Below are 15,051 nucleotides of genomic sequence, written 5' to 3' on the forward strand. Positions count from 1 at the left end.
TGTTACGAATAAAAAATATACAGTAAGGCACAAAAGACCCTGGTATCTAACTATATCCTTAGGGAAAGTGGCAACCCAGAAAGAATTTCATCTTTGTTCCTCCAGAGACGACGTGGGTGGTCCGTCCCCCCTCCACCCTCGACCCCAAACTGTCTTGCCGCTTGCCCCCACGGTAAAACCCAGCCATGTCTGGATTATGATCAAGCAGGTTTGCATTTGGAAAGAGGGGCATAGGCAGGGGGGATGGGGGCCAAATATATCTCTCAGACAGTGAGAAGGAAGAACTGCTCCCTCTTCTGTCACTGAAGAAAAAATGCACTTGAAAGGCACTACGATTTATTTTTCATGTTTGCATGATTCTAACTACCTCCTACACCAAACAGATATTACAAGAAAGATGATAACCAAAGGTCGCTCTGGTGGCCTTGCACTTGATCATCGTGTTACAGGAGATTCGGTTGTTTCGGACAAGGGTCTGCAAGTCCCGTGCTTCCTGACAGCAAGGCAAAAACACGCTTTCAGATCATCTTAACTCTCTCTTCTCTGCATTTGCTGGTGTAATATGATATTTGGACCCAAAAGCTACTTGTGTATGTTAGAAGCAGACAATATATCTGGAAAATATGTGATTGTGCTTCTGCTTTTCAGTATAATATTTTACATAAACTAGCAGTGGTTAAAAACTCTCAAACAGATGTTTGTATCTGTGTTGTAGCATAGATATGACCTAATGTATATGTGTGCTTTGTTTAAGTCAAATTGCACTTAAACTGTCAGATGATTCAAAGAAAAACTGCGTTCTCTGTCATGATAATTGAAATAATTTATTCAGCCCAAACAGAACAGTTTATATATAATGTTGTGTATCTAACTGAGCATAGATTCATTTAAAAAATCAATATGATATGTAGTCAGAGAATCAAAATACTTAAAAATTTATATGAGGAAGCTGTTAATGTGAGCACTACAAATGAAGCCAATCAATAACTTGTAAATTATATAGTAATTAATTACATGTCTCTCTTTGTGGTTAGGTGTGATCAAGCCATTTCTGTGTATACTAAAGAAACATATTGAAAATAAAATGAAAATGTGAGACACAGTCCACTGACCTGTTACATAAATCCCTTGTTTGCATTCTGAGTTGAAGTCTACAATTAATAACCAATTCTGGCATGTTCTTTACAAAATGTCATGGTCTAAATGCTGCAAAAGAAAGAGCTGTCTAACTCCTTGAAGTATGTGAATCAATTGCTTGCTGTTAATACCTGAAAATTTGTATCCTGAAATAAAGTACCACATTTTGAAAATGTAAACAACAGATTTTTTTTCTAAAAGATCTGTCCAAATATTGAAAAAATATTATTGCTAACAGTAGAAAGGTCTGGCACTAGGTCCAAACCCTGACAGGGGAGGAGGGGAAAAAAAAAAAAAATCACTTGGTTTCTATGGTAACAGTGCTGGTAGAAATAGTTGTGTGAGCATACTGAACATGTATAAAAGCCTTCCCAAGGGAGGTCAGAGGATTTGAAGAAAGGAGAAAAAAAAAAAGATGGCAGCTTCTGCGGAAAGCACAGACATTTTATGCTGAATAAGTGTTTCATGTTTGTGATGTGATCACTAACAAAATGATGTTGCTAAGATAATATTCAAAAATGTTTAATATCTATCAATTTATACTTAAATCATGTGTTTGTGCATGCTTGTTACTCTATGAGACGTACTACACATGCAAATTAGCTTCTGCACACATTTATATATATACCAGTATGTGAATAAATAATAAATCAACCTACACAATGGAAATATAATTGGAGACTATAATAGACCCTTTAATACATGCATTATCATATATAATGCATCACATATGGATGATCTTACTAGGTCAGATATAATAAATACATCTGTGCACATTTAAAGTATAAAATACTGCAATATTTGACACACTGATTATCCTTGAGAAAATCAGCCTACAAAATAAATCACAAGAAGCAGCAAGAAGCACCTAGCTTTATTTGTGGCTGAGGTATTTCATTTTGGCAATTAAAGCATTTTAATAAAATTAGGAATTAGTCAGTCTGTTGTACAGCGAGCACGCTATATATACCAACTAGGCTCTGCCATTCAGCCTGCTCAGAAACTGAGTGATCACGGTTCATTCTTTTGAGCTAAAAACGTTCACTAGCCCTTTATTTACATCTGCTTCAATCCTCTCCGTTCATTGTTGGCTGCTATAAACTCTCTCCATGGGGGCTGGATTGGCACAGAGCAAAAACGTGACGGAGGCTCCCATGCAGAGGATGAGCCGTTGCTGCAAGTGAAATCCCACATCCATAAAGCCAGGGGGAGGGGGAGAATTCCCAGTTACACTTGTAAGCTTCATTTTTGCAAGCATGAAGACAAAATATTTTGGGCGGTGCATGGTGTGCAAAGCAGGTTTGGAAAAATGTGTGTTGTTCTCATGGATTTTTTGGAGCAACACAATGGGCTAAAATTTCCAAAGCTTGCTAGATTACCTTCTGGGGCATGATGAAAGAGGATTCTCATCCAGAAAAGATGGCTACTGAAAGCGAGGAGGATCTATATCCATTGCTGCATCTTTACAATTCAAAAGAAGCAGTACATTATCTGGGACCGACACTTGCAGAGACAAAAGTGGCACATGAGTCTTCCGTTCTCCTCTCAACCTTCCCTCCCTCTCCCCTGAGACCCCTCCGCAACCAGCCACAAAGGGGGACCCAGGAGGAGAACGTGGCTTTCTCCTATGCCAACCACACAGCCATCCTCCTTCCTTCCTTTATTCACTCAGAGTGTGTAGGGTGCAGCGTGGGCATATAGCCAGCAAGGACCTTGCATCAGGGACCTCCCCGGCAAACCTGGAAGCAAGAAAGACAAAGGATGTACTTCAGACATTGGCTGCCAACACGGGCTCAGCCTGCCTGATGTTGGGTAGAGGCAACGTGCAGTTCTGCAAGGTAGCAGTGTTTGTAAAAGGTCTGTGTATGCTAGGGAATTGTAACACCTCCAAGCTTCCTTCATTTGGAAAATCACACCACTGGCCACACTGGCCCTTTTGAAAATCTGAGGCAGCACTGCTATCAGTTTCAGTGCAAAAGTGCATTTTAAAGAAGGTATTTTCAATCTTCCCTGTACGAGGATTGTGCAGGTCAAATTAGAGAAAAATGGAAATTTAATCATACGATGATCAAACTTCAGCCAGTTTCTTAAACTTCTTCTGCAAGCCAGAGGCACCTTGTTAGTCGTTAATTTTCCTTAATTAGACTTCAGGTTAACATTTTCCTGAAATGAACAATGGCTTTCTGCACTTCTCAAGGCTAATATTTCTATCTGCCCTTGGAAATTCACTTAGATCACAACAGGCTGACATCTAATTAGCAAACATCCTTGTTACTGCCAGAGCTGGCGGGGGCAAGGATAAACCAAAAAGAAAAACCCAGACCAAACGAACTATAAAAAAAGAAAAAATCAAAGTATGACTCAGCCAAAACAGTCAGAGCCTTCCAGTGTGGTTAGTGAGGACTTTACTGCTGGCTTCTCCAGAGCTGGCATGACAAGCTCTGAAAATATGAAGCTGTAGTAATCCTATGAATAATCCAGAAATGTCACAAAGTCAGCAGCCCAAAGGGGTTGAACTCAAAATACTCTATGTTCTGAATTTCTTCTTGCTCTCACCTGGTAGTATCCCTGTCTTGAGAACTGTCAGGTTTGTAACATGCTCTGCATTTTAACAATGACCCTGACTTTCTCACATAACCTCCAGTTCTTTCCAGAAGCCCTAGTGAGCCTGACTCCATTTGCTATGTGCCCCAGGACTTGGGTATCGTGCTATCTAAATATACGTTTCATTTGCCATCTGGAATTGGACAGTCACTGATCTAACTTATTTTTCTTGCGTCTCCAATGACTTAGACCTCAGCTGCTGAATCTTAACCCACATTCATGAACATGTATCCTGCCCTTCCCTTCACTGTTCAGCAAACCTGCTTTTTTGTCTTATGAATGCTTTCATTTGCAGTCCCTGAATCTTTCTACCAAAACTCCTGTCATTCTATATGCTAGCTTGCCCTCATGCTTGAATTTGCTGTGTAATAACTCTGCTTTACTTCTCAGCAATCTATGTGAGGGAGAAAACTTTCACCTGGCTGTAAGTATTTAATGATACAATTGTACCAATTTATTCTACTCATGGTGTGTCCCCACCGACATCATTATTTGTTGGTATTTTTTAACCTCTTCGTGATAACTTTACCAGGAATTCCCAGCTTAAAGACCAGATCCTGTCAACACGGAGGCAACATTACTGTCCTTTCGTACTGATGGACTAATATGGACGATTTTAATGTGAATGATGGCCAAACAGTTAAGACAATGACTACATAGCAAATCAAAGAAGTGACTGCCATATGAAGTCCAGATACACCACATACTCTTAATTCAACTTCTTGCTCAAGCTTTATATTATTGACTGATTTTATGCCTAGCCTACCTAGCTTAAAGCTAGTTCAGAAATCGCTCCACTACTCTGTAGCAAATTCTGTGACTGTAGATTATACACACCTTAAGCCAGTCCTGAGTAAAGATTTTGAAAAGAGTATATCCTTCAACATGTATATAAATTACAATGGGATAAAAGCTGTCTGAAGTAGTTAGTTTGTTTGTTTTTATCAGCCTTATAAACTCCAAACTTCACTGACTATTGTACAAACCTTCATCAAACAATCTGTCTTCTCAGCATCAATGAGCAAACATTGGTCTTTGTTTGAAGGAGCTGTAGAATTAGATTATAGAAAGACATAAACACACAAAACCAGCAGTAGCACAAGATATGTCACATTTTTTATACATGTTTCGATGACGGTTTTTTTGTTGTTGTTGATTGCCTTATTTCTCTAAAGAGTGACCAGCAGAATATTTAATAGTTCAAATATTTGCAACACTCTTGTCATTTGTGCATACGTGGCAGCGAGGAGCAGGCCTGAGCGCGGCGGCTCTTTCTTTCTCCGTAAGTAACCGCAACACAGAAGCTCCCATCATGGATTTTGTTTTTTAGCCTGGGAGGAATACAGAGAAGCTGTACGAGTGACCAGGGATCAGGTGAGGAAGGCTAAAGCCCTGAAGGAATTAAATTTGGCAAGGGATATAAAAAGCAATAAGAAAAGCTTCTATAGGTACGTAGGGGACAAAAGGAAGTCCAAGGAGAACGTAGGCCCCCTCCGGAAGGATACTGGTGCTCTGGTTACCCGGGACATAGAGAAGGCTGAGTTACTCAATGACTTTTTTGCCTCAGTTTTCACTGATAAAGCCTCTTGTCTTACCGCCCAAGCTGTGGAAAGAACTAGCAAGGACTGTGAGGATGAACCACTGCCCACTGTACTTGAAGAGCAGGTTCGAGAACATCTGAGGAACTTGAAGGTGCACAAGTCCATGGGACCTGATGAGATCCATCCGCGGGTCCTGAAGGAACTGGCGGATGAAGTTGCCAAGCCACTGGCCATTGTATTTGAGAAGTCGTGGCGGTCTGGCGAGGTCCCCGATGACTGGAAGAGAGGGAACATAACCCCCATATTTAAAAAGGGGAACAAGGAGGACCCGGGCAATTACAGGCCAGTCAGCCTCACCTCTGTGCCTGGCAAGGTCATGGAGCAGATTCTCCTGGGAACCATGCTAAGGCACATGGAGAGCAAGGAGGTGGTGGGTGACAGCCAACATGGCTTCACCAAAGGCAGATCGTGCCTGACCAACTTGGTGGCCTTTTATGATGGGGTGACAGCATCGGTGGACAAGGGTCGACCAATGGATATCATCTACCTGGACTTGTGCAAAGCTTTTGACACTGTCCCGCACAACATTCTTCTCTCTAAACTAGAGAGGCATGGGTTTGATGGATGGACCACTCGGTGGATAAGGAATTGGCTCAATGGCCGCACTCAGAGAGTAGTGGTCAACGGCTCGATGTCCAAGTGGAGACTGGTCACAAGTGGCGCCCCTCAGGGGTCTGTGTTGGGCCCGGCCCTCTTCAACATCTTTGTCGGTGACGTGGACAGTGGCATGGAGTGCACCCTCAGCAAGTTCGCCGATGACACCAAGCTGTGTGGTGCTGTCGACACGCTGGAAGGGAGGGATGCCATCCAGAGGGACCTTGACAGGCTGGAGAGGTGGACCCGTGTCAACCTCATGAAGTTCAACCAGGCCAAATGCAAGGTCCTACATCTGGGTCGTGGCAATCCCAGGCACAAATACAGACTGGGTGGTGAATGGATCGAGAGCAGCCCTGAGGAGAAGGGCTTGGGAGTACTGGTGGACGAGAAACTCAATATGAGCCGGCAATGTGCTCTTGCGGCCCAGAAGGCCAACCACATCCTGGGCTGCATCAAGAGGAGCGTGGCCAGCAGGTCGAGAGAGGTGATTCTTCCCCTCTACTCTGCCCTTGTGAGACCTCACCTGGAGTACTGCATCCAGTTCTGGAGCCCCCAACACAAGAAGGACATGGACCAGTTGGAGAGGGTCCAGAGGAGGGCCACGAAGATGATAAGAGGGCTGGAGCACCTTTCCTATGAGGACAGGCTGAAAGAGTTGGGGCTCTTCAGCCTGGAGAAGAGCAGGCTCCGGGGTGACCTTATAGCGGTCTTCCAGTACCTCAAGGGGGCCTACAGAAAGATGGGGAGAGGCTGTTCAGGAGGGCCTGTTGTGTTAGGACAAGGGGTAATGGTTTTAAAATAGAGGGAGGTAGATTCAGGTTGGATATTAGGAAAAAATTTTTTACCATGAGAGTTGTAGAACACTGGAACAGGTTGCCCAGAGAGGTGGTGGATGCTCCATCCCTGGAGACGTTCAAGGCCAGGTTGGATGAGGCCCTGAGCAACCTGATCTAGTTGGAGATATCCCTGTTCCTTGCAGGGGGGTTGGACTAGATGACCTTTGAAGGTCCCTTCCAGCCCTAACCATTCTATGATTCTATGATTCTATGATCTTCAGTGGCTGCAATTTGCTAGACATACACTTTTGCCTTACTCTGCTCCTTTGTAGAAATTCACAAAGTTCTCTGTTGTTATCCATTTACAGTCTTAAGTGCCCATCCCACTCCTTCAGAAAATTTAACACATAACTGTGATGTCCCCATACATGTCCACCTGACTGTCTTCTGTGCATCGAGCAAAGCTGGCCACTCGTACACTCTACCTGGTAGAGAAAGATGCGGCTGTCCAGGTCTCAGGCTGTAGGGAGTGCCTGAGCCTCTCCATGGTAAGTGGTGAGAACAGCAGTGTGAGGTGCAACCAGGTGGAAGATCTGCTTATCATGGTTGCAGAGCTGTGGGAGGAAGTAGAAAGGTTGAGAAGTATAAAGGAGCCTGAGAAAGAGAAAGATCGGAGGTGCTGGGCACTTCCTGACCTGAAGCAAAAACAAAACCAAAAACAGGATGACCCAGAAAAGGCAACCCAAAGCAAAGGGCATTCTGATTCCTCCCCACATGGCAGAAGACAGTAAGTCTAAGGTGAGCCACGAATGGAAAGAATTCCGTGCTCAGGGCAACAGGCAACCCCCCTGCTCCTTGCCTACCTCAGCTCCTCAGGTGCCCCTGCACAACAGGTATGAGGCTCTGGAGGTGGAAGGCCCGTCGATGGATGGTGTAGGTGAGGGACCATCTGCACTGGAGGTGGCACCAGGGTCAGAGAGGACTACCCGTTGTATCAAGACCACTTCCACAGGGAAGAAAAGAAGGATAGCGGTTATAGGCGACTCCCATCTGAAGGGGACGGAAGGTCCAATATGCCAGGCTGACCCTGCTCTGAGGGAAGTCTGCTGCCTCCATGGAGCCCGGGTTAAAGATGTTGCTAGGAAACTTCCTAGCCTGGTGCAGTCCACAGACTACTATCCTTTACTACTCTTCCATGTGGGTGGAGATGAAACTGAAACAAGGAGTCCACGGTCAATCAAGAAGGATTTCAGGACCCTGGGACAGGTGGTAAGAGGATCTGGGGCACAGGTAATCTTTTCGTCCATCCTTCCAGTTGCAAGCAGTGACACTGGAAGAAGCAAGTGCATTCAGTTGATCAATAAGTGGCTCCATGGCTGGTGTCATCGCCACAACTTTGGCTTTTTTGATAATGGCATGGGCCCCATGGCACCAGGTCTACGGGCACCAGACAGGACTTGCCTTTCTCAGAGAGGAACGAGGGTCTTAGCGCAACAGCTAGCAGGGCTCATTGACAGGGCTTTAAAATAGATTCAAAGGAGGAGAAAATCGGGGAAATCTCAAGCACAAGTACAGGCTGGGCAGAGAATGGATTGAGAGCAACCCTGAGGAAAAGGACTTGGGAGTGCTGGTGGATGAGAAGCTCAACATGAGCCGGCAATGTGTGCTGGCAGCCCCGAAAGCCAACCGTATCCTGGGCTGCATCGAAAGGAGCGTGGCCAGCAGGTCGAGGGAGGTGATTCTGCCCCTCTACTCTGCTCTCGTGAGACCCCACCTGGAATACTGCGTTCAGCTCTGGAGTCCCCAACACAAGAAGGACATGGAGCTGCTTGAGCGGGTCCAGAGGTGGGCCACGAAGATGATCCGAGGGCTGGAGCACCTCTGCTATGAAGACAGGCTGAGATAGTTGAGGCTGTTCAGCCTGGAGAAGAGAAGGCTCCAGGGTGATCTTCTAGCAGCCTTCCAGTACTTAAAGGGGGCCTACAGGAAAGCTGGGCAGGGACTTTTTACAAGGGCATGTAGTGATAGGACAAGGGGAAATGGCTTTAAATTGAAAGAGGGGAGATTTCGATTAGATCTAAGGAAGAAATTTTTCACTCAGAGGGTGGTGAGGTAATGGAACAGGTTGCCCAGAGAAGTTGTGGATGCCCCATCCCTGGAAGTGTTGAAGGCCAGGTTAGATGAGGCTTTGGGCAACCTGATGTGGTGGAGGGTGTCCCTGCCCATGGCAGGGGGGTTGGAACTAGATGATCTTTGAGGTCCTTTCCAAACCTAACCATTCTATGATTCTATGATTCTATGTTCTTCCTCTTGTCAAAGTGGCTGCAATTGTGGGATAGGCTCAAAGCCAGGCATTAGGACAGTAGTGACTACCTGAGTTCGATTAAGACAAACTGAAAAATTATCAGAATTCAAATTTTTATATGAATAGACTTTTTTAAAAACTGAAATACTTGCTGTGTATCGTACATTAAACAGTGTTTCTTGTCAGACTCACAACATCTTCTGAAAACTCATACTCAACTACTGAATAATCCTGTTTATAGGTATATGGTATCCCAGGAAGCAAATATACTGGCCAGGTGGATTTTACAGAATCCATAGCGAGAGGCTGGGGTTGTAGCAGATGGCCAACTTAATTACCTATACCAGCTGTCTATAAAGGGCCCTTATTACGGTTGAGATCAAATGATCTTTTAAAACTGTATCAAAAAAAAAAAGTTCCACTGCACCGTCATTAGAGGTGCTTACAATATTAAGGAGAGTATGATAGTCAAAATGCAATAGTTGAAAAAGATCCAAGTCCAGAAAATTACTTTCTACCTACACACAATCAATAAGAACGTAAAACTACAAGTACTTTAGATACGCTTAGGTCAATATGTATTCTTAATCTAACAAAAGCTTATGAGGCTTGAACGTTGGAATAAAACTTCTCAAGTCTCTGCAATGGTGTAACACATTTGGATATCAGTTATTGGTCACTGCAGTGATGGCACTGCCAATATTGCATCACTATCTTGGATGTTTAATATGCAGCAGCACTATAAATCTGGTGTCACAAGAATAGTGCCTCAGAGAATTTCTTGCCTTTTCTTACTGCTTGATCTGCTCAAATAGACACGCAAAACATCTAAGCATGCATTATTCTAGAGCTGAAACCACAAGCCAAAAATGCTGATGACTGTGGAAATCGCATGAGTTCAATCTATTAATTTCAGCCTAAGCAATTTACTGAAAAATTATCCCTTTGCTCATGCCGAAATTGTTCAAAATATTAATATAAAAAGTATCATGTTTTAAGTGTGTATGTGACCTGAAATCATTGCATAAGCTTCCAAACAGCAAGCCACAGTCTTACTGACAGATACAAGTGGAAAGGGAAGGTAAGTGAATTCACAAAATTATCACTGAACTTCAGAAACCACAGTAAATTTCTCTTTGAATTATCACTTCAGAGTTACTGTAAATTGTACAGATTTGGACATATTATGGGTTTTTGATGGTTTTGCCATGAAAAAGGTTGTTTACGCTGGGAAAGATTCTGATACTCTTACTTTGAATAGTAATTCTCTTTTCAAGTAACCAGACTGAATTCAACATACCTGAATACAAGAGAACCACTCTCCTCCTTGGCATGGAAAACGATGTGCATTCCACTTTTATTGGCTTTCAGACTTCTTCTGCTCCACCAAACTCTTAGGAAATCATTCGTGAAAATTAAGATCTGCTCCATGGGGCTTCTTGCAAAGATTCTGCTCAGCACAAGCAAAGGTGTCATGATTTGGTTCTTCATATAAGTCTAAAAAATCACAGTGGCTATAAAGCAACGACGCTTCTGTAGCGAGAATTACATGCTGATTTTGTTACATGCAGTTTCCTATGGTGGCTAAGTAAATAAAAGGTTTACTTTACATGTAATCATTAGAAATAATAAATCTTAGATCATAAAAACAGCCCCTAACAAATACTGTTTTACACTAGCCAAGGAGTGCAGAAAATAGCATCTCGTTAGCCGTAAATCTTGGCAGAAAAGGGAAACAGAGCCCAGGAGGCCTAACAACAGCTTCTGTGCACCAGCCATTAGATCATACTGAAAAGCACAACAGGTCTAAAATTTAGTTGTATGAATGCCCATATAAACATTTTAGTATTATATGATCATTTAAGTACTCCAAAATCTATGGTTATAGGCTTATGCCAGCCTTTAAAAGATTAAAGGTTATATTTCAGACTAATGAATTCCACTTATTTTTATTTCTGAAAACTTTATTAATGTGTTTTAAAAGGTGATATTCTCCTATTCAGACTTTCATTGCTTCCATGTTTGGCATGTTTTTGGTATGATATGTGCTAACTAGGCATAGCAAACAGTTTGATATGTGACTAAAAAAAGATCCAGGCCAGTCTATGAAATTCCCTGCATACCTCTGCTTAAACACCTGCAAGTGCATAAAGGCAGCCTTGTCTGAGTCATTAGGTTGCCTCACTCCTGCCAAAGCTCTCCCATGACTGAGTGATGTGGCATGGAAGAACTTTGGGCTTTTCCCATAGCCACTTAAAAGAAACATAAGCTCAGCAGACAAATGCCTACTCTTCCATGAAACTCAGCACCCTGCACCCCATATGATGGGAATCATGCAATGCACAGTTCTGATTCAATCTCATGAGCTCCAGAGAGATGCAGCTATCCTTGAAGCTACCCTGTCCTATCCCTCTCATGAGCACACATGTAAATCTAGAGTATCCTGAACCATCTGTCAAGGCTGGATGCCTGCTTTTCAAGCATTAACACTTGAACTGAGCACCTAAAGTAAGCTATCTGAACCTGGTCTAAAAGACAAGCACTGTGGTGAAAATCTTCAAGATTCCTTCTTGCTTTTGTATTTCTTGAAACCTTCTTCTGTAGCAGTTCCTTTTCGTTCTGGATACATACGAGATAATTAAAATCAGACAGGCCAAAAATACTAGGAACACTTATTTTATTTTAACAAAAAGGAGGACGCTGGAAATAGCAAGCATTAAACCCACAGTATGAGGTAACAACCATTTGTTTTGCATAAAAATACTCTGGCACTTAAAGCTCCAGAAGGCTCTCGCCATGAGCTTTCCTGTTCTTTGCTTATGTGGCGCTGAGACCTCCTTCAGCTGCTGAAGATGTGTTAAATAGCAGTCAAAGGGAACGTCTGGATCTTCTTTATGAAGTGGTCTGGACAAGAAAAGAGGGATTTCTTTCCTGTATAATAAAAAAGGCAAAGAAGTAAAGCTTAGAGAAAACCACCAGAAAACAAGATGTTAAGTCTTCTCCAATCCCTATGTTAGTGGTCCGCATTTGCCATACGCCTTTGTCTTAACCTGTGGAATAACTTCATGCGCTGTCAGCTGAGGTGTTAACGTATTGCTTTTTCTCCTGCCTGGTTTTTACCATGTCTGCCTGCTTGGAAAAGCCCACCAGCAGAATCAGCAGGAAAATGAGCAGACAAATAAGAGAGAACAATGTGAGGAAACAATGCCATCTGGGTCATACTTCCCAAAGTAAATCTTAGTAAATTCTGACTAAGTCAATCTCACCACACAGATTCACATCAGATTGGGAACTAACCCAAGTTTTTAAAATTTATACAGACTCTTCCATATATATCTTTCTCACAAAAAAGTTCCAGATAATGTCGCTGCTTTGTTACTGTCGTTGCTTATGCAAGATTTCCTTCTAAAGTGATTAAAGGTCTTTCCTTATCTAACAGATACGAAAGCAGGGTCATGAACCTGAGCATCCATTCACCAAGCTTGCACACGTATACACAGTATGGTGTTCAAGACAGTTGTTAATTCTGCCACAAAATTAAAATAGTCAAGTGCATTTGCTATAAAGAAAAATATAATGTACCTTACAATTAGCACTTAAGTAGCATCTTTCAATAAACATGCCCTCAGCAAGATGCTTTCCCATCCACATAAAAGAATTCAAAACACTTGCAAAAAAGCATATTGAGAGAGAGAATGGAAGAGAGATAATTAAAACCAGTCAGGAATGTGGTAGATGTGATTTTGAAGCAGCAATAACCTAAAGACAGAAACGAATTCAATCCAATGAGGGAAATCAAACATGTCTGGTGTCTTTATGACAAATGATAGATAACAGCAAAAGCCAAGATTTGGACTAGGTCACATATTTTATTAAAAACCTATGTGGCATGATGATCCATTATGAAAAAATACCTATAGTGGTGGTTTACTGCTGCGGTTTGTACACTAACAAGATTTTCATTTACTTGAACATCTTCCATCATATTCAGAACAAAAAAATTTTTCTAACCGTCATTATTTTGGCATTACAAGATTTGATTAAAAAAGCAGCTCGGAATAGCTGAAGTAATGTCATTTAATAAGATGTGCTACTTGTTTGTTTTAGGATAGATGATTCTGACTGCTTGTTAAACATCAGCATACCTCAAACTGGACATTTGGAAAATTTGACCGATTGGCCAATGTCAAGTCCAAACTCAAATCAGTATCAGATGTGCTACTGTTCTGGGGCAATGTGGCAGCAAATATGCTGATTAAATTATAAAGAAGTATTTTTATTCTACTTTCATGGGTGCCGGTGGGATCTGTGTTAAAGGGTTGAACAAGAAAATCCACGTTCCCACATCGTGTGATGAGGAAGGTGCAAGCTGCATGGATATTTATGAGCCGGTGCCTGTCCTTCATAAAGAAAGTTCATGGTGCTCTGGGGATGAAATCAAGCAAAGTTTACAGATCAGCAACTTGTCAGCCCCAACCTGCAGCTGAAATTAAATGCAGATAAAACAAATAGAATGTTTTAAGGAAATGGAAATACCAAGTGCTGGAATTTCCTGGCTATATACAGCTGGATTTATTTCAAGCACTGTGGACATGGAAAAAAATATGAGCTTATACTCCGCATATGGGAAATGTGATGTTGGTAGGGGAAGAACACAGAGCTATAGTCCCTATTCTATGGCAATAGTATGATTATCCAGGCCAAAGACGAGAAAACAGTCCCCTCAAGAATAGCTGCCCAGTCACAGCTTGGAGGACAACACGGGCAAGAGTATATACCCAGTAAAGAATATGGATGAGGCTTTCTGGGCAAGCTGGGAGGGATTCAGGGAAAAAATTAAGCCATGTGGAAGCAAGCTGTGCTATGACCCTTGCCCTGGCTGTGTGTTTTCTAATATAGAAGTAGATTATGTGGCTTACTGAGTCCAGCGTGCAGTGAGGGGTCAGTTTGAATTACAATGGGGATGAAATGCTAAAACAGGAAAATATCAGGTCCACAGGGTCTGTGAGTGCAGCAAGGCGTTGTCAGAGAGAGGATTAGAGCAGGGACTGTTGGAAGTGGTAAGTCTGAAGGGACTAAATTCCTGGTATCTCACATTCAGCACCCAAAATTAGTGGATGCTTTTCGCTTTAACCTCCACGTGTGTGGTTCTCCCATCTGTAAAACAGATGACCTTCTCACACGATGTGCCTACCATAGCCTCTTAGGTCTGATTTGCAGTGTGTTTTTGAAGCCAGTCTTCCAGTCAGTCCCACTCATCCTGGTTTGCATTCCAGAGCCCTTCTGGGGCACGCAGGTTGGATTTCTTTGGGTGCCGTGAACCTGGACATTGTTCTGCAGACACCTGCGCCTAATGCACTCCAACTGCTGACGGGTGTTCAACACATGCTGCCGGGGTGCATCAAACCCCTGCAGTGTGAGCATCAGGCCCTTGGCACCCTCTCCTCCATGCAGCGGAGGCAGTCTGGCAGAACCTCGCCACTCGCTAATGCAGGCACAGATTTCTGCAAAAATGATGCTACGAAGCACTCCGTTACAGCAGTGATGAGTGAGAGAAAACTGCCTGGGAGGAAATGCACCATTTTTCCTTCAGAGCAAGGTTTGTACAGTGCAGAGTAAAAGCATCACATGCCAGACACAAGAAGGAAAATCAGTATTGCATAGCTGTTCCTTAAATGGGCAACTTACACTTTCTGTGCACTGACTGAGGTGGGTGTCTTGGAGAGAAATCGTATACATTCGTGTAACTAAAGACTGTCTTGAGGCATACATTGAAGAGGTCAAATTAAAGTTGCACAGACCACCTTAATTCTGGCATTTCCCAAGTCTCAAGTGTTTGACTTTACAACCTTAATAATGTTCTTTTAACATATTTTTTGTATGTGTAATAAATTATATGCCCTTCTCACTTTCAGTACTCTTCTCACCAGTAATGCTGTTGGACTCTGGTCCTTCATTATGAAAACAAATATTGGAAATTATTGCTGTTGTTATTGAAACCAGATGTACTGCTCTCTGTGGCATTTATTTG

This window comes from Tauraco erythrolophus, chromosome 2 (assembly GCF_009769465.1).
Source record: "Tauraco erythrolophus isolate bTauEry1 chromosome 2, bTauEry1.pri, whole genome shotgun sequence".
NCBI classification, from domain to species: Eukaryota; Metazoa; Chordata; class Aves; order Musophagiformes; family Musophagidae; genus Tauraco; species Tauraco erythrolophus.